Here is a 25,698-nt window from a genome sequence, read left to right on the forward strand (position 1 = left end):
GTTGGAAGCTCCTGCAGCCTATTGGAAGCTGCGCCTTGGTTTCCGAATGTTTTGGAAGTTGAACGGACTTCCGGAATGGATCCCATTTGACTTCCAAGGTACGACTGTATTGTGAGATGCAGTCCACTCTGGGGAAAGCATCTTGCAGCTTCTGCACAGCAAGGTGCATTGGGGGCTGTACTGTTAATAGAAACAGGTGTTTGGTGATGTTGGAGGCATCCCAACAAAAAGCAGCCGGTGTGGTCTTTTTGCAGCAGATCCATACAGAATCTCTCCCATGATGCAGGCAACACAGGCGGTGTTTCTCCCTAAAGCAAGTAGGCGATGTTTGACGGTTGGGCCTTCTTGCATTTTGTAGAAGACCTTTATATAGGAAGCTGCTGTGTCCCAGTTTAGACCATTGGCCCATCTTGCTCAGCATTGTCTACTCTTGACTGGTGGCAGCCCCCCAGGGTTTCAGACAGAAAACATTCCTAGCCCTACCTGGAGATGACATGGGAATTGAACATGGGACCTCCTGCACACACAGCTGATGCACTGCCACTCAGCTACAGCCCTTCCCTGTAGTTGGGCGTTACATCCGCATCGCTTTTAAACTCCTTTGAATATGGTACATGGCTCTTTTTCCCTTTCCTTTCCCTCTCCCCCTAGTTGACCAGAAAAGGGTGTTTTTGGAGCTTTGACAGCTGCATTTCTCTGGATTCATGCTTGATTTCCCTCCAATTCAGTTGACACAAAGGCCACACGTCCTGCCTGGCTTTTTCATTTGTCACAGTAAACTAGCAGAGCTTGGGTGTCGTAATGGCTTTCATTTGGAAAGCCAATAGCTTCACAGAAAATGCATACTTTGTTGTCGTTGTTGTTTCTGCTTTGGGATCTGAAATGCCGTCCTGGTGGGCTTTTGCCGTTTTCCAGGCCCTCTGATAAAATGCGCAAGGGGCTGCTTCGCGCACACAGGGCTGCTCAAACAGCACGTGTTCCTCCTTTCCTGCATTGCTCTGTCCTCTGCAAAGCCCATAATAACTCTGTGGGTTGTTCATCTGGACCTTTCACTTTCCTGCGATGGCAGAATCGGGACACGCGAGGCCTTCCGTGTTGTGTCCCAGCACTCCAGGCGCTTGCTATTATGCTGTGCCATTTGATGATCTGGGTATTTGCTGCCCAGTTTCAGAAGCAAATCCTTTTGTCGCAAAGCTTTCAAGTTTATGAAAAAGAAACAACATGGTGATCAAAAAGGGGTAGAAAATATTAACCCTCTCACCCGCATCTCTGAATTTCCACACTGTTTATATTGGAGCACTGTTTCAGCCTCAAAGGAGAAATCTGGTAGGCTTGTCTTTCATCTGTGAAGGTTTTTTAGGTACATTTTTTTTTTTTGACAGGCTTAAATTTTTAGTGCAGGAAAAGGGGCTTAAGACAAAAGCAGCTGGAGAGTTTAGAAATGTGGTTGCGGCTATTGTTGGTGATTGTGTTTGCCAAATTTGGTGGCTTTGTTGGAATCCTGAAAAATCTCAGTTCAAATGAGAACTAATTGTCATGTTTTGGTTGCATAATTCTGAGAGTGGAATGTCATCTTTCTGGTACAGTTTACAGTTTTAAAATGTATGTGCACAAGAGTATCCATGTCAGCAATTCCACATTGTGAATGGGTTTAGCTTATAGATGGATTCCTTGGCTGGTCTTTGGCTCAGTTTGCTTAAACCAGTTGCCACACAGGAATTTGTCTTTCTCTGGCAGAAGAACATGAATTCTGTTCAAATAAGACCTACTCAGAATAAACTCATTGAAATTAATAGCCCTAAGTTAACAACGTCCATCAGTAAGACAGACCTACTCTGAGTAGGACTAGCATTTGGATGGTTCTGCTGCTGCACAGTTTAGTAGGAGTTATTATTATTTTATTATTTATACCCCACCCATCTGACTGGGTTGTCCCAGTATAGATGGCTGTTGCTCTGTTGGACTCAAACAGCAAAATGTTTATATATCAAGAGATGCCTTTCATTGGAAAAATATAAAGTCTGTAGATTTGCATTTGTTGAAAGCTGGTCAGGTGAAAACTAGCACCCAGGGAACTTTAGTCATCTGCATCACAAGCCAATAATCCACTGCCCTGGAAAAGCCAGATTCTGGCTGTGCAGTGTAAGGAAAATAGACAATGCAGTGTTGCTGGATAATTTGATCCAAGGAATCAATCAGTTTGACTTATTGGACACAAACATTCAACATCAACAGAATCAAGTGACTGTTCAGGCAGCACAACACCGGGTAGACTTTTCTGGTGTTGGGCTCCAGCATTCTTTGGCCACACTGACTAGGGCTGATGAGTGTTGTGGTCTAAAATGTCAGGAAGGAAGACAGCACCAGGCTAGCAAAAACAACTGGTATCTTTGCCAGAAATAACCTCAGGTCTTTGAGCCTTAAGCTGTCTCACTTTTACCAAGTCACAAACATGGATTTTGTGGTCCATGTGGCTCTATATCCCCTGGGAGACATCATGCTGAATTAGCACACCCCAAACTGGTTTTCTATTTCACATCCTCCTTGTGGATGTGCCTGTTGTGCTCCTCTACATAGCGCTTGCTTGTCATGAATTTTTGCACTGGCGATCAGACCAAACATTGCTTTGGAAACCCTCTGACCTGGGATCTCTGGATTGCTTCCTCTCGATACAACTCCTCTTCAATAGAGCCCTGCTGCAAAGGGAAAAGGAGGAGCCCAAAAGATCACTTGTCCCAGAAGCTTTCCTTTCTTTTGGAATTTCTCCCCTCCAGCCTTGGCACAGAACACGAAGCCAAGGGAAACCTCCATGCACATGAAGCCCACTGCAAAGGCTTCCATTTTGTTCCTTCCGCCTCTGCTCCTTCAAGGGCAGTGGGGAAACAGCTGTTCTGCCCTGCCATCGCCTTGTGCAGGCTGAATTGCCAAGCTCCATCCTGTTAATAATTATTTCCAGCATTGCCCTGTGGAAGTCTTGCTCTTGGCAGCTTTGTTCTGCTTTGCCCACAGCACACCGTGGCCCAGGGAAGACTCCCGCAAATAATTGGTTGTAGACACCTGCAATCTTCTTCAGAGGGATATTGTGTACCCATCAATTAAAACCCTTTAATTAGGTAACAGCCCTTCAAGAGAAGTGCATATGTCTCCTCCTCCTGTCCTTTGATGCCTTCCCTCAGGGCTTCTTTGACCCAGCCGAGTCCCCTTCCTGACAATGCAGTCTCAATTTTTTATCAAATGGCTGACTGCGTTTCCTTGGGCGGCCAGGTTCAGCTCACTTCACCCTGGGACGCCTTTCGCCTCTGCCTCCGAAGATGACTTGCCGAAAGACACTCTGTGTTCCAAATTTAGGAAGCGAGTGAAACCGCAAAAAGCAGCTATTGAACCGCACGGCAGGGTTTAATAATGACATCACCTTCTGAGGTTCAGAGTCGGCACTCGTAAAATGCAGAAATGTTTAGTAATGCAAACCTTTGAAGTGAGGCCTCTGCGGTTCATAGGATGAGGAAGCAGGCATTGTAGGGACTCTAATTTACAGATTGCTGAATGGTTTCAGAGTGATGTCAATTGTTTACAGGGAAAACCAATAAGACATGCTAAAGAGCATCCTTAATTGGAATGTTGCGGCCATGTTGGCTCAGCCCAGAGGTTGAAATTCAATAAATGAGTTGATGAGCTGATTGCGGCTGTTGTTGTGTGGCATCTCTCTCCCTCTCTCTCTCCCCCCCCCTTATTAATTTTAATCCCCAAAATGTTAACGATCTAGAACTTTCCACCCACCCAACACATCGCTTCATCATCAAAGCGCTGCTGAACAACTTTGGATGATTGGAATGAGATAAGAGAAACAATTTATGCCACTTAAAGCAGGGGTGGTTAATCATCTTTTGCCTCCAGGAGCCACCCCAGTGTTTGTACCCTAGACTCTCACGATAAGGAGTGGTTATCATCCATCCTCACCGTCAAAAGTTCAATCAAGTCTGAGGAGGGGGCAGGTTGTATCCTCATCAGGATGCCCGTGTCAGCACCGTGTTTTCTTTGCAATCCTTCCCCGACCCCAAATCAGTTAGGGTCTTGTGGGCCTGGGGGAAAAATGGGTTGGGGGGCCTTACCAGGCTCCTCGGCCCTAGGACTTTGCCGTCCCTCTTTTAAATATATGATTAGAGGCAGAATTGTTGATTTCAGAGACCTAAATTGCTTCAAAGCCATGAGTTGGTGATGGTGTTGTTGTTACTGCCAGGTGGCTCAGCCAAGCTCCATCCCCACTTCTTCTTAACCCAGGGTCTGTCTGGCACAACTGTGTGTGTGTTGTGATAATCCTTCTGTAATTTATGCATCTGTACTACTTGTGGTCCCCTTCATGGATCACTGTCTTGCCATGGTGAAGGGGCTTGAATAACTCAGAGAAGCTATGAGCTATGCCGTGCAGGGCCACCCAAGATGGACAGGTCATAGTGGAGAGTTTTGACCAAACGTGATCCACCTGGAGCAGGAACCGGCAAGCCACTCCAGTATCCCTGCCAAGAAAACTCCATGGACAAAGGACAGAACGTGAAGCTGAGGCTCCAGTACTTTGGCCACCTCATGAGAAGAGAAGACTCCATGGAAAAGACCTTGATGTTGGGAAAGATTGAGGGCAAAAGGAGAAGGGGATGACAGAGGACGAGATGGTTGGACAGGGTTCTCGGAGCTACCAGCATGAGTTTGACCAAGCTGCGGGAGGCAGTGGAAGACAGGAGTGCCTGGCGTGCTCTGGTCCATGGGGTCACAAAGAGTCGGACATGACTAAGTGACTAAACAACAACAACTACTTGTGGTGTGGTTAAAAAGAACAAAAAGAATTTTCTGATCTGCCTTTCAGGAAAATGTGGGTTCTAGCCAGTGCTAGTCCCACTCGAGTAGATCCATTCAAGATAATGGACATCAGTAGGTAGCTGAGGTTCATTGATTTCAAAGGGTTTACTCTGAGCAGGACTTCATTGGATACAGCCTCCTGTCCTCACAAGGTGGTTTTTACTCTATTTGTTTTTAAGTCCTGAGAATTCTTAATTTTGGGTTGGGCATGCTTTTTTGACACTTGGTGAAGACCAGCAAGACCCTCTGCTTCCTTCTTGGAGGCCAGGAAGCAAACAGTCTCTTCTTTTACATAATTTAAGTGGGTTTTCTCTTTTTTAGTGTGTTAAATAGCCACTAAGGCCCTGTGCCTTTTAAAGAGCTTTTTCCAGCACAGGATTCTAAAACTGTTGCTTGTCTGCACATATCACCATGTATGATCTGGCCTGTCTTTCCATAGATGAGCGCTTGTTAGCCAATTCTCCTTTCTCCACATCTGTGCCGCAGAGGGGTTCTCTTTTATATTATTATTAGAAAGTCACAATGCTGCCCTCAGGTTTGATAGAGGCTTGCTTTTTTGTTTCTCTCTCTCGCACACAAGGTGACAGGGAGCAAATATGCTGTCCAACCCCGGTCCGTTGGTCTCTCTTCCTTGTTGCAATACAAAAATTCATTTTTTTGTTTCCAGTTGACTGTCTTCTCATCTCTCCCCTATTATGGCAAATTGTTACAAAATTGGAATGTGCGTGGCCTTCCGCCTTCTGGCTGAGCGCATCACGTGAGCTCATATGTGGCTTTTCGCAGAGGAGGCTGGCACGGATGGTAGCCATGACAACTGCACCACAATTTAGTTACCGGTATTAAAAAGAAAATAACCCCAGAATGGGATCTAATCTCGAGTTTTATTTACTTCTCCTTTCCCGGGCCCCCTCCTCCCTCCATGCTCTTGGAAGTCATTGGATTGAAGGGCTCCGGAGCGGGAGGGAGACAGAACTAATGGTAACGGGAGATAGTCTCTTAAAGTCTCCTGCCATTTGCATCTTTTATATTCTGCTTCTCTCTCTCCCCACCCCCGCTTTCTCCCAAGCTGCTTGCGGGGATAAAAAGGACAGTTGAATCTCCATTTCTAAATTGGCCCTTGTATCTGGAGATGCATGCTGAGGAAATGCTCCGAGAGACCTTAGGTAGGCGTGATCAGCAGTTAAGATGTGCACCGTCTTCTAGGAAGTTGAAAAGAGAAGAACGATCAGCCTGTCAGGAAAACAGTGTGCGTTGTATTATAACCTACATGGGCTGCATGTGGCTCATGAACTACAGGGACTGCCCAGTCTCTTTGCTGAGTTTTAAGTTTTAAGAGGCATGCCAGGTTTCTAGTCCACATGGGTACGGCAGTAGAACTCAAAACGGGTGAAATGAAAAGTGTTATATTTCTGAAATGAGAAACTTTTATTAAATGCAGCTGTTCTCACATAGATGTTTGCATGTTCTCTGGCTTTGCTCTCTGTTCATGTTGATTTCCTTCTCGCTCTTGACTGTGTCTACCTGATCGTGGGTTGTTACGCTGGGTGCATGCAGAATAAGAAATCCTTGAGAGTGGCACTTTAAAAAATGGCATTATACTCATAGCAGCAGCAACATGACACTTGCATCAGAGAGTGTGTGTGTGGTGGAGGGAGAGGGGGAAGGCTTCTCTACAAAAGGCTGAAACTTTAATAGCATACTCCCCTCCAGGCTTTGTAATTTTCCAGACAAGATGGCAGAGCTGATAGAAATGTTTGCACCGCAACCTTGAAGCAGATGTTTGCCCCGTGCTGGCTTAACAAATGTTGAGCATAATTCATTATTGCCTCCTTGTCCTTTATTCAGAGGACTTCTCAGGTTCATAAATATTTTGTTTGGGGCTGTAATTAGCACTACCCAAAGGAGAGGTGCAGGGAGGGCGTTGGAGGCAATGATGGACGTTGTATCTGGGCTCAGCAGTTACTGCTTTGGACAGAGGGGATCAGCAGCAGCCATTGCTGGCTTTTTTTGCAGTTGCCCCAAGTGGTATACATTGAAGAGCTTAGTAGGTTACTGTTTTATTTTCTAATAGCTATTGGTGATGCCCAGTCGCACAACGGTGCCACAGTATAACTGCAGGCATTATAACAGCGGAGGCTGGTCCACTATGCCAAATGGTGCACAGCCCCACCAACCTCAGCCAGTGCTCACCTCCCTACCCTTCTTATTGACCACCCCCCAATCCAGGGGTAGCAATGACTGCCAACTTTCTTCTCCTCTTAGTCTCAGTGTTCTCCTTGTAGAACTCAGCAGGGAGGAACATAGAGAGGTAGCTAAATTTAGTTGCCTCTGTCCGCCATTACCTCTGGCTCCCCCCCGCTGTTCTGCTCCTTTCCCTTATGCCCCACCCGTCCCAATGGACACCAGCTACCACTGCATTTAAACTGGTATCAGTCTCATCAAACTGAATTAAGTTGTGTCTTAATAATGTGGGCTTTTCCTTGGTTTATTTCTTGGGGCTGGGGAACCTTTGGCCTTCTGGTTGTTGAACTGTGGCTTCCATCAGCCCCAGCCCTGCCAGCCCAAGGATCATCAGGGATGATGGGAATTGTAGTCTAACAACAATTTGAGGGCCACAGCTTCCCCATCCCCACGTTAAGCATCTGATGAAGTGGGCTATAGTCTGTACTAGCTTATGCCGTAATGAATTAGTCTTGAAGGTGCCAAAAGACATTTGGTTATTTTGCAGCGTATTCTCTGGATGGTAAATTATGTTTCACTTTTAATCTGTGATTCATTTTTGTGACTTCTGACAGTTTTGTCCTTTTCAAATCTTTGGAATGATGTCTTTTCACAGCAAATGCATGCATCATCGTACTTAACATTTACATGTTCTGTTACAAACCCTGAAGTGTGTGTAAGGTGGGGCTCGGGGGAGAGAAATGGGTTTTGGCCAGTAAAATGCCTGTTTGAATTCCTTATTTAAAAAAACGTTATTACAAAAGTGAAGTGGGGATGTCAAATTTTTTCAAGAACTAGCAGTTCTTTGGCAACTTAGAAGACTTAATGCTTTGGAACATGACTTTTCATAAGTGTCTGATGGCACCTTCAATACTAGCTACTTTATTCATGGACTACAGTCCACTTCAACATGGGGGGAGTAGCAGTAAATAGTTTGGTTAGGAAATGCAGAAAAGTACAGATTGTGATAATTACATTGCTAATCATGCCCATTCACAAAAGCAACAGTTGTTGATAACACAAATAGCCTGGCATTGGTAAGCCAGCTAACACACATAATACACATTGAGTGTTTTCATTTAACCAAGGCCCTTAAGCCAGCTCTGTTGGGAACGTTACATTTCTAATAGAAAACTAAACAATCTCTATGTAGAACAAGCTGCACAACCCATTGATACTTGGAAAAACTTTCCAGGAGATGTTTTCAGTAATACTACTTCTTATCTCTCTTCCCCTCCCTCCCTCCCTCCCTCTCTCTCTCTCTCTCTCTCACACACACACACACACACACACACAGAGGGGGAGAGAGAGTATTATCCAGTCATATTCATTGCATCAGATAAAGAAAATCTAGATCAATAAAGCAAATGAGTTTAAAGACTATGGGTTGTGTCCAGTGCTTGTCTGACTCAGAATAGACCATTAGAATTAAGGAACCTTCATTAGGATTGTGCCTATTAACTTCAGTGGATCTCCTCTGCATAGGCCTAGCATTGCTACAACTTTAATTTATTACTGTATCTGTATAGTAACAGAAAGCTCTAGATCAAGCTATTTGCATTTACATGGGGAAATGCTGCAATTCATTTCCCCCCCATTTAGTGATCTACTCTGTTCCTTCTGCTGTGTTCACTTGATTTTAATTTTTATTACCAAGATAATTTGCATGAAAACAACATCTGTGTTTGTGCTATGCTGCTGCTGTTGCTGTTGCTGTTGCTGTTGCTGTTGCTGTTGCTGTTGCTGTGGCTGCCTCCCTGTTGGAAACCACCAGCCGCAATATTGGGACAACCTATTGGGCCTTCTCTCCAGTCATTCGCATGAGCTTGTTTAATGCCAGTGTCCTTCTCCCTTTTCAGCCTTCTGTTTTTATCCTGTCTTTTCGTTTCTTTCTATCCATAAGAAGCTGCCTTACACCATGTCAGGAGGTCTCTCCCATCTCATTTTAAGCCAGATGTTGCCAATCTTTTGGAGCCAGTGGGCACATTGCAATTCTGAGAGTGTCCTGGGAGCGCCAGAAAATGGCTGCCACAAGAGGCGTGGCATAGTCCAAAATGGCTGCTGTGGAGCGTGGTGTAACATAGCATTAGAGAAAACTACCCCAATTATTTTATACTTGCCATAGAAAATCAGCTATGTACTATACAATACTGATTACAACACACACACACACACACACACACACACAGTCCAGTAACAACAGCGAGCAATCCTCAGTACCAGGAAAAATACACAGGGTGGCGATATAACACTTGGCTCTCATTTCACATAAATAACTTAGAAGGTAGCTGCATAATTTGCCCCATAGCCTTCTTTCTATGAGGGTTAAGTCTTGCTACTTTTCTTAGATGAAAGCTCAGAGGAACCTTCCCAGGGTACCAATGAAAGCCTTTGCAGGTGCTAGCTAAAGGATCATATCTTCCCATATGACCCTACCCAAGTTATGAGATCTTCAGGGAAGGCCTTTCTTTTGGTCCCACAACCTTCACAGGCACATTTGGAGAGGACATGAGAGGTCCTTCTCAGTGTCTGCTCCCAGACTGAGGAATTCCCTTCCACAGGAGGCTAGCCTGACCCTCTCTCTGCTTGGCAGGCAAATAAATGCTTTGTTGTTTGGTCAGGCCCATGGCATGAATGTCGCCGCAGGATCTTTTAATAGTGGGTGTTGTGTGTTTTCTTCTCTTGTTGTCCTTTTAAATCATTTAAAGCTGTTTTGATTCATTGCGGTTTTTAATATGGGAACTTATTTTTTAAAAAATTTAAAAAAACAACAACATTTGTAACTGATCGGGGGTTTTCTTAGCTGTATATGTTTTGAATTTACATTGTGAGCTGCCTTGGGTCCTGCATTGGGAGAAAGGCAATTAAATTAAATAAAACAAAGAAGCAAACTAGTATATAATTGATATAAATGCACAGTGTGAAAGTAATCTTTGTCATCATAAGCCATTATGGTACACTGATGATGATTTAAAGTATTTATACCCTGCTTTTTAGCCAGAAAGGCTCCCAGGGAGGTTTACAGATTAATGAGAGCAACACAGTTGGTGTTCTCTGACGCCTAAAATCTAAAAAGACACAACACAAAAGGAAAGGAGGGTGGGGAGAGAAGAAGAAACAAACTCTGCTATCAAATTCTTAAGGTGATAAGATTGTTAGAATAACCTGCTTGGATGGGAGCCGGCTGCTCAAGTTTGAAAACAGGCCTTGGATGTAACCTGGAGACCAGGTGTTTCTGGAAGTGGCTGTAATATAGCTAGAATTTGATGACCTTATAGGGTGGGGCCTCAAGCTTTGGGGCGCCTACCTAGAATCTGCCGGTCTCTTACGTGAGCCTTGGACAGGCAGATATCCAGGTTCAAATCCCCACTCAGCTATGAATTTCACTTGATGGGGCTTTGGGCAAGTTTGTTGTCCCCATTTCAGAGTTGTTGGGGATAATATATACCAGCCCTCTGCCTAGAACAGCCCTTAGCTCCTTGCCAGAAGGGTAAGATAAAAAAACGTAATAAAATGGCATCCTCCTAGTCACTAGCCTTTATGAAAACAAGTGATGAACTCAAGTTGTGTAACTTTGGCACACTGAGCCGTGTACAGTGGCTGCTTCCACCACCAACCCCTCCAGGTTTTTATTATTATTCAGCTGTCATGAAATGCCGGATATTGCAAAATGGCCTCTTATTAAAACACAGATGTGTCAGCTGGCTGGGCTATTCAGCGTTTTTCATACAGGGGAAAGTTGCTTTTTTGCTCACTCCCCCCCCCCTTTTTACATGCTAGTGATGGGCTGTTGGCAGACCCGCCAGCTATCAGCTCTGCACCTGGACAAACATACAAATGGAAAGGTTAAACAGAAGCCGGAAGTTAGTTGGGAGGCAGAGAATAAAAGAGGAAAGAAAAGCTGCTATTGAGAAAGGGGACGTGATGAATGGTTTAAGTAGCAGGCACAGTGAAGAGCTGAGGCCCGCTCCTAATTAATGGAGGAGGGCCTGGCCGCCAAGCTGAGCGTTTGCTCTGGTGCCTTGGAACATTTTCCTACAGAATTTGGAGGGCAGTGGTTGTGCTTGTGTCAGCCAGGAGGAAGTTCTCTCGCTCTCTGGCACGTGGCTTTGAAAACGTGCCTCTCCTTGCATGCACTCTTGACTTAAGTGCACTTTCTGGATGCCTGCACTTGGTTCAAATTCCACCTCTCTACTTCTCTCTACTTCAGTCCCCTAATCATGGGGTGGAAGGTGCAACTAGGCAGTGAGCTTGCGGTTTATACTCTTGTGGGAGAAAGGGAGGCAGCTTCAACTCTCCCCTTCATGGCACAAAACCTCTCTAGAGGTAGCCCAAACTTGTGTAAGACCAGGGCTAAGGCCCAGTCCAAACCAAATAGCTCATCAAATGGGAACACCCTTCTGTGCAGTGTGCTAGTTCAGCCTGCGGTCAGTTTGTCGCATGACTGATTGCATACGTTTGCCTAGAAGGCCTGTTCCAGTTGCCATTGGGCCACAAATGTCTGGTGCAGGATGGATATTACCGGTTTAGAAGGGGCTTGCTCTTTTCGTTGTCTGCATTTGTCCCACATCAGCCCTGGTCAACTCTCTTTGCAGGTTTTCAAAGCTGTTCAACTCGTAGTGACAAGTGAGGCGAAAGAAATGTACCTACAGAACCACAGGAAGCACATCCTCTCTCATACTGCTCCCACCTCTTAAAAAAAAAAATTGGCCATGAGTTGTATTCAGCGTTAGTCCTGCTCAAAGTCAACCCCGTGAGTTGTATCCAACCTAATTATACTCCAAGTAGACCAACTGAAATGATTAAACCCAAGATGGAAATGCCCATTAATTTGAGTGTATCTACTTGTGAGTGGGACTCACTCTGGATCTATGCCATTGAAATTAATGAACATCATAAACTTAGATTCATTGATTTCAGTATATCTACTCTGTCTTTGACTTAGTTAAATGCAACACCACTCTGTATCTTCAGCCTAAGTTATGTCTGACCGTTGCAAACACTTTTTGTGGGCAAGTAACTTTTCATGGGCTGAATTTGCAAGGTTGTCATTCTCAGAGTAATGGACTCTTTCACTCCTCAGGTAGCTTTGGCTGGGGAGGGAAGCACTAAGATCTCAATTTCATAGCCACACTGACTTCATACTTCTAGACCAAGCAATTAAGTTGTAGAAATAGCTGCTTTCTTTTCTTTACTGAGTTGTGCAGCTTTGGTGCCCCCCCGCCCCGTTTTTTTTTCTCCTGAGTTGCATTTATAAGGGAACGTTCTTGATTTGAGACCTTTCAAGGGGGTCCGTAGCAGCTTGTTTGCAGTTTAACAGCAAAAACATTAGGGCGATGTTTTAATATCGCTTCTTGCGCAACGCCACTGCAATCAGAAGACACGCAGGTTGAGAGTTGCCTTGTTGAGAAGGCGCTTTGAAAGCGGCAAGAAGAGCTGGCTCTTCCAAAAAAGAGAAACGGCGGGTAATTTGGAGAAAGAGGCAGACAGAAGTTGCCTCTGGAACTTGTTCGCCTGCCAGTGCAATGTAGCTGTGGGTTGCACTGTAATTCTAGGGCTGGACTGTTTCCTGAAGGCCTGCAACAGGAACCTTTATTTGATCAAAAGTTTCTTGGCTGTTTCCTAGATCATTAGGAGAAGGGCCATGGCACAGTGGTAGAGCATCTGCCTTGCATGCAAAAGGTCTCCAGGTCCAGTCCCTGGCATCCATCCCCAGGTAGAGCTGGGCAAAGACCCCTGTCTGAGGCCCTGGGGAGTGGCAGCCATCCATCCTCATTTATTTTTGTGCCACCTTTCCATAGGAAATTTTGCTGGAGGCATCTCAGAACATTGGGGGGAGGGAAATGACATAATTCACTAAGTTACGAAATGTTAACAAAAGTTAAGCAACAAATTAATGGAAATATTAAGATCTATTCAATAAAATTAAACAATCCTCATGATTCATAATAAGGTACAGTGGTACCTCGGGTTAAGTACTTAATTCGTTCCGTAGGTCCGTTCTTAACCTGAAACTGTTCTTAACCTGAAGCACCACTGTAGCTAATGGGGCCTCCTGCTGCCAGTGCGCTGCCGGAGCCCAATTTCTGTTCTTATCCTGAAGCACTATTTCTGGGTTAGCTGAGTGTGTAACCTGAAGCGTATGTAACCCGAGGTACCACTATATAACAGAAAAATGGGAGGGGGGAGGGACAGCAAAAGCGATGCACCACAAACACTACCCCATCCCAATTTGTCTCTAGGCATCATCAGCAGCATGTTTTTATTCTGGACTGCCACCAAGGTTGCCCCCAGTGCCTTCCACATCTGCTTTTTAAGCTGGAATCAGTCAGGGCTCTGCCCTTCCGGGCCAGGTGGAAGCAGGGCAGCAAAGTAGGGAGCAGCCTTTCAAAATTTGAAGGTGAGATCTGACAATCGTCAGATCAGACAACACTGAACCAGATAGATCGGTGGTCCTGTGTTTCCTGGAGTGGCACGTTCACAGCGTGATATATGGGGAGGCTTTTCAGCTCTTTGGAAGAATCTGGACCACCCCAAAGTCTGAATGAATCAGGCCTGGGAAATACATGGCCCTCTAGAAGTTGCTGGACTCCCATCAGCCCCAACCAGCATGACCAGTAGTAAAGAGGATGGGAGTCCAGCAACAACTAGAGGACACCAGGGTCCCTACTCATACTTTAAATTGACCCAGCAGCTCTTAAAATTATTCTTGTTCCCATGTAGCTTGTAAATTCTATCTAAGGGGTTATTGCTGTTTTTTCAACCTAGAGGGGAGCAGCTTGAACAGGTTGTGGTTAAGAGCATGTGCTGGGAAGAGATTTGATGGAGCATAGTGGGCCAGAGACTTAATAGAAGGTTCCTGGAGTCTCTTATTTTGTGGTGCAAAAGTGGGGCTAATAATACTGGCCTACTGTACAGGTTTGTTGTAAAGGCTACCACAACATAATTCACATGAGGCAGTTTATAAGTTGCCCTGAGACTTGTTTTTTTCTTTTGAAATTGATGGTTCTGTTTTCACATGTTTACAGTGGTACCTCAGGTTACAGACGCTTCAGGTTACAGACGCTTCAGGTTACAGACTCCGCTAACCCAGAAATATTACCTCAGGTTAAGAACTTTGCTTCAGGATGAGAACAGAAATCGTGCAGCGGCGGTGCAGCAGCAGCAGGAGGCCCCATTAGCTAAAGTGGTGTTTCAGGTTAAGAACAGTTTCAGTTTAAGAACGGACCTCCAGAACGAATTAAGTTCTTAACCCAAGGTACCACTGTATATGTTTTATATGTGTTAGTTGTTGTTAGCCTTGGATTGCCTTTGTGTTGGAAAAGTGAGGGTTGGGGAGAATAAGGAAAAGGCTTGAGTGAAGAAAGTGAGGGGAGGACCTCTTGGTAGTTGGGCCTTGCAGTCCTTCACAGATCGAGGTTTTTGCACTTCTGTGCTGTTGCACAAGGCCAGCTAATCCCAGTGACCCTTGGGAGGAGAAGTTATCTGTGAAATGCTCCATCAGACACTAAGTTTTCCAAGCAAGCTAAAAAAGGGCATTTTTGTGCAAGTTTGTAGTTAGCGCAAGCCTCCAGAGCTCTCTGGGTACACTTGTTCAGAACACAGGCAGAGGGCTGTAGCTGCCGTGAAGCCTCCTCTCTTGAGTTTTCTGACTTCACATCCTCCTCCTCTGAGGCGTTGCCCTTACACGCTTAGGCCAAGCCCCTGGCTTGTTCTCAAGCCAACCCTTGTGCAGCTGCGTCATGGATCTGTACGGAAAACAATAAACATCTGTTCTGACTGAAATGTGTTGTGCAGGTCGGTGAACAAACATAAGCAGCCTAGGAAAGAGCTGTTCCTTATTTTTGCTAAACATATCCTACAAGAACTCACCGTGGGACTTAGCTCTCGACAGTTTCTCCTCCCTACTGCAAGTCATGTTCCTTTATATTCTGGCTGGATTTCCTCACCGCAGGACATAGAAAAGAAAAGGTTCTGCAAATTCTTTGACATAATACCTTGTGTCCAAACACAGTACAATGGTACCTCAGGTTAAGTACTTAATTCGTTCCGGAAGTCTGTTCTTAACCTGAAACTGTTCTTAACCTGAAGCACCACTTTAGCTAATGGGGCCTCCCGCTGCTGCCGCTGCGCCGCCAGAGCACGATTTCTGTTCTCATCCTGAAGCAAAGTTCTTAACCTGAAGCACTATTTCTGGGTTAGCAGAGTCTGTAACCTGAAGCGTATGTAACGCGAGGTACCACTGTACAGGAATAAGGCAATACCAGACCTTCAGGAGTTGTCAAGAGTCTCTGATGAAGTATATGCAAATGGTTACCAGGTGAGGTCGGGTTGGGGAGCAGGTTCCCCTTAAATTCAGCAGTATCCTTTCCCATCCAGCTGAATCGCTAAAGAATTTTGGGCTAGCAAAATACTCTCAACCATTGTCCACTCTTTAACTGAGGACACAGTATTTATACTGTCCAGAAAGTATTTTTGTTTAGGCAAGCTCAGTTGGAGTGTGGTGCCAATAATGACAAGGTTGCAGGTTCAATCACATCATCATCATCATCATCATCATCATCATCATCATCATCATAAATTATTTATACATACATACCCCACCCTCCCCGGCCAGAGCCGGGCTCAGGGAGGCTAGCACCAATAAAATCACAGTAAAAACATAATAGGGGAAAAGAGGGGGGGGGGCAATTTAAAATACAGGTTAAAATGCAATTTAAAATGCAGCCTCGTTTTAAAATAGCTGATAAAGGGTCCTTTCCAACTCCATGATTCTATGTGTTTTAATTTGTTGTTAGCTTATTGTGGGTTGTTGTTTTTTAGTGTTCTAAATAGTTGCTTTTAACTGTTTTTGCTGATAACATTATTGTATTATTCTTTTAGTAAACTGATTTGAGGTGTTTTGCAGTCAAGCAGTATATAAATCTTGTGAAAAAAATAAGATGCGTGGGTCTAGGTGAGCGGCAGCTACTGGCTGATTTCTTGAATCAAGGCAATTTTTGCTAATGTTGCCCTGAAAAGGAGCAAGGTGAGAGAGGTGGTATGAGTGTGGATGCTAATGCAGTCTGGACACCATTGTGCCAGTACCTCAGGACTGTGGATGTGTCTTTTGCAAAGCACATGTCCCAGTTTCTTCTCCAGCCAGTCTGGGCACCAACATTCCTGTGAAATGAAATAAGTTTTGCCTCAGGATTCAGGTATGACTTCCCAAGTTTGTTCAGTTTTGTGGGTTTTAAGGAATAAGGCTTCAATCCTAAGCATGCTTACTTTTGAAAGCTGACTCCACCAACATCAGCGTCACCGACTTCAGAGAAAATAGGTTGAAGCAGTGTTAGAACTGACATATGAAAGCTAGGAGCTAAATGGCACCTTAAACGTAGGTTATGGGAGCAACAACGGAATGTCTAGGCGTGCTTTTTAAATAACAAGAATGCAAAGCTGAAAATGAACGAGCTGCAGCTCAAATATTGTGTTCATTTTACACATGATCTAGTCTTTCCCCTGCCCACCCCCCTAATATTCTTAAGGGGGTCTCTTCTCCAGTCTTCAGAGAATAGCTGGAAGTGGGGCGGCAGAAAACGGTTCTCCTTTCCTTCCACTCTGCAGTTTTAATCTGAAATCTTAGGCGCAGTACTGCACTCAGAGCTCAGAAACTGCTTGCACCAATGAAATTCACTGTCGCAAAATGCGCCTAGAGCAATGTGAGTTTTGAACACAGGGTCGAAGGTAGAAAAATGAAATACATTGCCCCCCCCCAAACCTCAAGTAAGGGGGGGGACTAATGCCCCCACATCGACTATCTGTCCATCCTTAGATAGACGCAAACTGCAGCAGAATTGAGCAAGGATTGGTGGTACCCAGGCTCCCTGTGGTTTGCATGAATGACTTGGAGAAGCATTTTGAATGAACAAATGGAATGGAAACAGCACTGATTTGCTACTTGGAATAAGTGTTTGTTATGACAAGTGTAATCTAGTTTTAATTAGCAAGATGCTTCATGGTGTGCTTCTCAGTGTTCTGTAGTCATTCCCCACCCCCACCCCCCAAACTAATGAAGTTTTTAGTAACTTGCAGCTTTGTTCAAGCACTGCTGAATTTATAAAGAATGGAGATTAATGAGACTCTCTTGCCTTAATGCTAAAGCAAACTTGAGTCCTGCTTAAGACGCAATTAGGATAGTGTTTAACTTCGTATTTTAAAACCAGATGGCGGAGATGGAAGAAGCCAGCCCCTGTGTTTTACGTCTCCTTTGCAGAGCTAAGGGAGGGGAAAGGGATCCCTCATTTAAATTAATTGGATTTGACACAACAGAAAATACTTCATGCTGTGGAGGAGGCAGTGCCTGAAGTCCCAGCTCCTTTTTTAAAAATAAACATCTCAATTTCAAAAGCTCGATTGTGCTTGATAATTCCCATCCTCCAAATAAAACCTATGAAATATAAGGGTGGTGGAGGCTTTTTCTCCCCTATTTGGCAGCCATTACATGCCTCCCATGCAAAAAACAAAAACAAAAAATCCCTCACAAAAGCATTTTTCTCTTTAACAGCCCTTTCCCTGAGCTCAGAAATGGATTTCCCTCCAGCCTCTGTCATTCAATTATCACCTCGGGAAATGCACAGATATAACTGATGATCCCTTTAAAACAGCCTGCAGTGTTCCACACACCCCTCCCAATCCTTCTCGTCTTGTCTCGCTCCCATCATTAAATGTAACACTGCCGCCGTACATTATATAGGGTGACCCTGACGGCTGTCACTTTGATGCTGTGCAGAGATAATAAGATTGCACATGTAATGAAGGGCAGATAAATAGGAAAATGTTTACGGGATGGAGCATGGTGGGGTTTGAACAGCTTTATGGTTTCCTTTTCCCCCCTTCGCTCTCGCTCTCTCCTTTTGCAAGCCCAGAATTGGTGGTTGTGGTAGGTGGGGCAGGGAGAGAGAGAATGAGAATGAAGAAGATAGCAGGCCTGGGAGGCCAAATGACAGTGCTATGCTAATTCCCCCCCCCCCAAAAAAAATCCTGACATAAAGCATCCAGCTTCCTCTAAGTTGAGAAGCCAACAGTGGGGTCATAGCAAATACATTGTCAAGAGCCTAGCACTGTAGTGTTGGTTTTGTGGAAGAGGAAAAAAGTGTGGCATACTAGTACCAACATACAATGGACAGTTATTCAAGGCTGCTAACCTGATTCAAAATTATCTAAAGCTTGTGATCCTTAGGTTGCATACCAAGCAGCTGAATCACTTTTAGACTGGGACTTACTTCTGAGTAGCCTTCTTTAGTGTTGGGCCTCCAAGTTTGCATAATCCGAAGACTCAACTGGGCTTGCTTCCCTCATCTGTATTTTGTGTCTCTCTTTGAAATGGGCATGTAAAGCAGGTTTTGAAAAACAGAAATCCCTGCTTATAGCTTGGATCAGGCTTCTTTCTCTGTCTTTCTCTCTGTGTATGTGTGTGTTTTAACTATCTTGTCATATGGTTGCACTTTTTCATCTTTTATTTTTGGCTTGCTTCTCTGTGCTTGTTTGTGTGTAAATATATATTCAGCACCCATGGAACTGGAGGGGAGTGTTGCCTGCCTCCCCTCTAGATAATTCTGGCAAGCATGAATGTGGTGGTTTTATGAACTTTCATTTGCTCTTTTCCTTCTCCCTTTCCCCTACCCTCATTATAAGCAAATTAGTACTGTGAAATCTGTGTTTTTCCAGTAAGTACCACTATTCACATCATTGCTCCAGAAAGACTAGAGTTGAGGTCTGACCCACCCCCGAATAAAATAAGGCCCCAAACTCTCCTCATGACCCTATCTGTGATTTCCCAATAATCCGGATTGTCGTCCTGTTCCTTGAGGAGAATCCAAATTTATAGGTTACGGAAGAACAATCCCTCTGTTTCCCATTCAGAAGATGATGGTGGATGGTTCAAATCCAAAGCTACAGATTTTTTTGCCAAACCACATGAATCAGGGAGTCACCAGTGCGGTACCCATGGGTGCAGTGGTGCTCTTTGGGTATTCCACTGGTGCCCGCAAAGCCACTGAGACCACCTTCCTCACTGCCCCTTTAGTGTTGTGAGGCATTGAGAGGGTAGTTATCATTCCCCCCCTTGAAAAGTATATAGAAATGAAAGAGGAAGTTGGAAGAGTGACACTCTCCCACTTCCTCTTCCAACTCTTTGTGCTCTTCAAGGCTAATATTAATTCTACTGGATCTGGTCTTTACACAGATCCCTTGGAAAAGCAAAGTGTGCACGCATGCATTCTCTCCCTCTGTCTCTCATCCAGGAGAAGGAAGTAACCATAGGGGATGGCACCCATAGGACTCATTCAGAAATCCAAATGTGACCACAGATGCCCTAACTAGTCTGAGGACGAGTTGCATGTGTTGACTGTGTTCACACATCAAAGTAAGCCGGAAATCCTGGTTTATTCACATGCTGCATGGGAGTGAGCAAGGCCCCTTCTCAGCCCCTTGGCTTCCCCCTTCCCGTGAGCAACTGAAGAAGACCGGATTAAGCACTTAACCATAGCTTCCCATTACATGCGAACCCAGAAACTAAGCTTAACAGTTTCAAAAAAGGAAAAGCCAGAATATGGAGCCATGGTTTAAATATCCTGGCTTGTTTGGTGGAAGCTGCAAACCATGGTTTCAAGGTTCGAACGTAAGAGGAAGCTAAAACTTGAGTGCTGAATCTTGGCTTGTTTGTCCACTTGCTCAGAAGGTGAAGGAAAGCAGCTAGGAAGGGGCTGCACAAACACATGTGCAGCTCATGCATATCCTGGTGTTTTTTTAAGCCAGGATTTTTGCCTTTCCGTGATGGCTGTTCACAAAATACAAGCTTTCAGTGTACAAGTCCCTGCTCAAAACTTTCCATTTCCATAGGAGTGAAACAGGCTGGTTTTTTTCTTTTGTTTATTTGGATACCACCTTCTTGGGTGCAGGCAGGTAAGTGATAATGAATGCTGGTTTGAGAACATAACACCCTCATCTCCAGATAGGGCTGGGAAAGACACCTTCATGAAATGCTGGAAAGCCATGGCCAATCATTGTTGCATCTATATGGTACAGAGCTAGGTGGATAACTTCATTGAGACAGCTTCACACGTTCATAGATCAACACATGTGAACCATACCAGTTCATAAAGGACAAGGCAAGATTGGGCACTGAAACATCATTGATTGCAGGTTCTGCTAGAACCTAGGAGGGGAATAGAAGAGGAAAGAGGTGCTTCAAAACTGCAGATAGTTTGTTGGCCTGTTTTTACAAATCGTCACTATGTCCCCTGCTGAAAGCCAAACTATAAATCCTTTGGGCATGCACACAATCCCATCTCCTAGACCACAAACTGACTGTGTGAAATGGCTTTGGGTGGAAGGACTTGATTCTGCACAGGCAAAGGAAAAAACTGTGACCCTGTTGCTTCACTCTGTGGAATCCTTTAATGATGGATGGAATTCCAAGTGAGATGGTTGATTCTTTGACCGTGCACCCCTTTGGTCATTACTAACAGCACCCTTTATGTGTCTCCCACTGAATGCTGAATTGACAAATATGATAGGATTAAAGGGCTGGAGTTCCTTCCTTCCCTCTTCTAGGTGGAATCTGGCACACACAAAACCAAACAACTTGAGATCATAGTGGTGTTCACACAAGGCGTGTGTGTGTGCGCGCGCGCATGCGTGCATATGTGGGTTGCCACTCACTTGGCATCCGGGTCGCTGATAACCACACGTAAGAGTGAGTGCCCAAATAGGTGCCAGAGAACTGAGTTAAACATGACATCAAGGACACAAAACACACATGGGTAACACTTTACAACAAGCTACAGTGAGCAGCTATGACAAACGTGTGACAAATCCTGGCAAGTGAGTCAAGCCACATATTTTAGGGGGCAGGAGAAAGTGTTAAATTAGGGTTACTAGCAAGTCTGACCATGAGAAGTTGATGACTCCAGATGTAGCAGTCAGATCTTGAGTATTGAAGGAAAAGCTTCATCTCATTAATTATCCCACTTATTTATTTTTAAACAAGGGGTAGTAAGTTGAGCCTTATCAGGCATTTGGGTTTGAATGAGAAATGAAGTATAATAATCTTGAGCTGTCTTCTAAGAATAGCGGAAAGAGAACCCTCTGAGAAAGCTGTAATTTTAACATTTCCCACGTATACGTTTTATAGCGTGTTCTAAGATTGTGACATTTCGGAGGAATGCCCTAGGAAGTCATTTTGCCTCGGGTGGGGGAAGGGATTTTTTAATCATGTGTTCTTATAATGCTGCAGGAAATCTTAATTGTTTCTTTAAATGCCTCTTTTTATACTCCTAGTAAGATATTTCTGGGGATGTGCGGAGTCCCCACAGACCCAGGGTGGACATTAATCAGCCCTGCTGTGCAATCTGCTGAGACTTGCTGCTTAATTAGAACAGGCACAAAACTATTTGTCACCACTGACAGACGCTCGTGGGGGAAGGAAAAAGTGGGGATAACGCTCAGGACCATCACCCCTTAATGAAACGAGGCTGAAGCTGCCACTGAAAGAGCACAAATTGGTTTGTAAAGTTGGTTGCCCTTTGACTTCCTCCATTCTTCTTCCTTGGGCCTGCAAGGCAGTTTGCTAAATCCAGAGGAGGCCTGGCCAACTTGTTGACCTGCCAAGCCAAGCACAGCCATCACCTATGTATCACAACCCACCAGGAACTTGATAAATCTCCTGTTCTGGCCATGATACCTGATGGCTATGTTCTGTCCCCATTGCATCTGAATATCAAGTGGCGGGGAAGAGTGCCATTCTGCTCAGGTATCTCTTTGGCCACTGTGAGGTCTACAGGGGTGCTTGGCCTGAAGGCCCCATTAACCTGAAAGTTATCTTTCAGGGTTTTGTTTTTGGGTGAGGCAGCAGCTGTCCCCACGGCAATGTGGTTTGATCTGAAGCTCTTTAAGAAGACCTCATATTTGCAGAACTGTAACCGAAAGACAGAATAGGCTTCCTTAATATCCATTACTAGATTCAGTTTCCCCCCAGGAAATTGCCAACCTTGCTCGCTGCAGTTCTGCCTCAGTCACACAGCTCTCAAACTTCAATCTTCAGAGTTTATTAACCAAGGTAGTCTTTATTTACTATGAATGTTGATGGGTTTCTCTCCCGGTTTGGAGAGAAAGAAAGAGAATGCTCAATAAATGCAGAGGATATCTGCAGAACAATTTAAACGGGTGGGGAAAGAGCTGCTTCCTTGGTCGATTTTTCCTGCCTTGGAGAGCCCTCCTCATCCCAAGTCAGACCCAGATTCTTCCCGCTAGACGTATGATTTTTACTGACAGGAGCAAATAAATGCAGAAGCTTTTATTCCAGTTCATTCCAGAAAGTCAGTGGTCTCCTCTTCCCTCTTTTAACTTGAACCATGATGCTTCTGGTATCATCCAGCAGCGATCACTATATCCATTGACTGGTTGCTGAGTCTTATTACGGCTGCGCATTGCATCTCAACCTCTCTCTGCTTTTCTTCCCCTCCTCCTCTTGGTAGAGTTATGCCCTCGGGAAATTAAAGAGCAATTATTAGGGACTTGTTTGCTCTGTGATGCCATAAGAGGTACTTGAAAGGTAAGCTGATGCATTCACATGGCGGGCTGTGTGTGTGTGTGTGTGTGTGTGTGTGATTCTTCCGTTTCTTCCCTTAGATTCCGCAGCACACACTGTTAATCCTGTGTTTACCTAAGGCAAGACTTGAAACATAAACGCACCAGCACAGCTTGTACTGTGTATTTTCCATTTGAGAAACCACCGATAAGGATAAGGAGGTGCAAGAAAGCAAGGCAGGCAACACTTAAAGCCGAGAATTGCTCAAGGTGGAGTAGTTTTATTAAAACAAAACAAAAAACCCGCTTGGCCCTGCATTTCATTGTTCCAGGCAAATTACAAGATGCACTTAAAAACAGAAAATGGAGGTGGACAAAAACCAGAAGCCTTTTAGCACCTTAAAGACCCACAAACATTGCACCTGTTTGGAGGATTATAATGTTCTGTTTACGCTTTTGTAGGCCGCCTCAAGCAGAGGGGTGGCATTAAAATGTTTCACATCTAATTTAGTCACAGAGAAATGAAGAAGTGAATCCTACACCCTTATCATGAAAAATAGGGGCTGAATTAAGCAAATGTTGCATCTGCTGTAGAACAGCACCCCCTTGGGGAAGGTCTACAGCTAGCTGAATAGACTTGATCCCTGGCATCTCCAGATAGGCTGGAAAATGCATCTGCCTGGAGCAGTGCCTGGGATGTGGGGATGAGTTACGATACAGTGTTGTGTTTGTGCATGTTTTGACATCTTTAGTGATGAGCCTTTCCTTGTTGTTGTAGGTCTCAGTCCTAGGTGTTTTATTTTCTTCCTTGATGTGATGCCATTGAGAGCAGCAAGGGGTTGTTTGCAAAAGGGCTTTCAAACAGCCCTGCATTGGGCTTTTGCTGTGCTTGTGTTCCCATCTGGGGAATTAACCTGCACAGCCAAAACACATTCAAACCTGATGTCATCTACCTGTTGAAGTGGCACCAGTTGATTGACAGGTAGACATTGTTTCTTTAAAAAAAGAAAATGGCCTCATTGGCTGAATTTCATCCTCTAGCAGGCCACATCCTCTATAATCGAGCACACATCATCATCCTGGATACTGCCTTACCACACAGAAGCATAATCTCTCACCACATGAAATACTTGCTCTTTCTGCTTATGAAATGGGATATTGACCAGCCGTGATGATCAGCTGGGTTGTTTTTTTTTGTGGCCCTGTCTCATTTTAGAGAGCTCAGAAAATGAGGTTCATTTTTGCCAACATTGCCACCCTGGGTCACATGGCCATCACTGCATAGTGTGTGACAAGGGCGGCCTATGCCCACTTTTCATGTCGCAGGGACCTCATGGGATGTGGTGGATGGCACTGAACAGCAATTCCCGCTCACCTGTAGCAGGGTTCTAAGATTGGGCAATGGCCAAGGTCTCATGGCAGAAATCGCCAGGGCATGTGGGGGATCATTTAGTGTAGGGGAGGGGAACTCCTAACTCCAGTAGAAGTTGTCGGACTCCCAACTCCCATCTACTCCAGCAGCATTTGGAGGATCACAAGTTCTCCAGCCCTGATTTAATGGCATCTGTGAAGCGCTGGGGCTGCACGCTCCATTGCTGACTCCTTGGTCCACCATCCCTACCCATTTCCCCCAAAGCTCCAGAGAGCTCTCAAGTTGGCCCATTAATCACAGCATAAAGGGGAGGGCATTGGGACAGAATCTGAACAAAAGGTGGAACAGAGTCATGATTGGGAGAAACTTTTTTGCGGTTGGTAGATGAAGGCCTTTCCCATCACAATGAAAGAGGGCTGGAGAGCATATTCCAATCTGAGTAGCCCTTCTGGTCCATGGTGAGATGGCTAGGATGAAATCGGAACAAAATCACACTTGATGCTGAGGCTTATTCACAAGTGACTTTGATGTATTTCTTGCCTGGGAACACTCAGTCACTGCCATTAACATATTTAAAAAAGAAAATAAAAAAGACTAAAGGTAAGCTGGCTTGACTGGGAGCATATTTTGGAGCTAGAAAAACACTGCTGAACACAAAGGTTCATTGTGCAGTTTTGGTCTCTCTTCAGTCCTGGAACCGGGTGTCAAATCATCCTGTCTTGTCTTGCTAGCCATAGTTGCAGCACAGAGATAGGAAGAAATAGGCAATGAAGGCTCCTTCCATGTGAGATCAGCAAGGAACAAAAATGGCCTTTGCAAGGCTTGTCCATGCCTGTTCCTGTGTTGGCTTGTGGGCAGGAAAAAACAACAACCCATACACTGACACCACTGGCTAATTTGCAAAGCAGCCCTTTTTATAAAGGGCCCTTTTGATCAATGATTGCCGGTGTTAATGTTTCAGTAGGCTATTGATTTCTGCAGCTGCTTTTTGTTCCCTGAATTTATGCACGATGGATGGGCTTTCAGTGGCGTGCACACACTATGCATGTTTGATTAAAGTTCAATTGACTTAGACTCTCCCTCGCAGTGAAGCCGGGAGCTGTTTTGCCTCCCCTGTTTGGAGAGCCAAAGCTTTCTCAGCTTGTCCTTTTGTTTGTGCTCAAGCTCCTGCCACCCAGGCAGTCACCAATATGCTGCTGCTAATCTTCTCCGATTCACTTCACTCCTGCATTTAATTCCTTTGCTAGACATGATAGCCTTTGATAGGAGAGGCCACTAGGAAAGCCTGGGGTGGGATTTGTGTGCCACTGAGCCTGCTGACAGAGGTTTCTAATGTGTGCATAATGTGTTTGTGTGTATTTAGGGTTTCAGAGATGGATCTAGGGTTTTTCTCACAATTCACAAACTTACGTTTTCAGAGAGGTAATCCTAATAATCATTCATTAAGTGTTTTTATTCTAGATTTTCATGGTGACCTTGCAGGGTGACTTGTTCAGAAATGTGTGTAATACATGCATTTATTACCTTGTAACTGTCTCAATGCAATTTACATATCAGATAATTTTAAAAAGGTAAGGACCCTTGACAGTTAAGTCCAGTTGTGAATGACTCATCTCACTTTATAGGCTGAGGGGGCCAACGTTTGTCCTCAGGCAGTTTTTCCAGGTCATGTGGCCTGCATGACT

At 44.7% G+C, this 25,698-nt stretch overlaps 1 protein-coding gene and 1 long non-coding RNA gene across 33 annotated transcripts in view; one reads left to right on the forward strand and one right to left on the reverse strand.

The window, feature by feature from the left end:
* The window catches only part of RERE (arginine-glutamic acid dipeptide repeats), a 340,184-nt gene that overhangs the window by 283,668 nt on the left and 30,818 nt on the right, over positions 1-25,698 (forward strand). The gene's annotated exons all lie outside the window — the stretch shown is intronic.
* LOC310769620 overlaps positions 1-25,698 on the reverse strand; it is a 343,443-nt gene that overhangs the window by 59,972 nt on the left and 257,773 nt on the right. The window contains exon 2 of the long non-coding RNA XR_014551746.1: positions 14,106-15,313. This is a non-coding gene — a long non-coding RNA (uncharacterized lncRNA). The remainder of the gene's footprint in view (positions 1-14,105; positions 15,314-25,698) is intronic.

Source organism: Podarcis filfolensis (genome assembly GCF_964270895.1).
Source record: "Podarcis filfolensis genome assembly, chromosome: 8".
Taxonomy (NCBI): Eukaryota; Metazoa; Chordata; class Lepidosauria; order Squamata; family Lacertidae; genus Podarcis; species Podarcis filfolensis.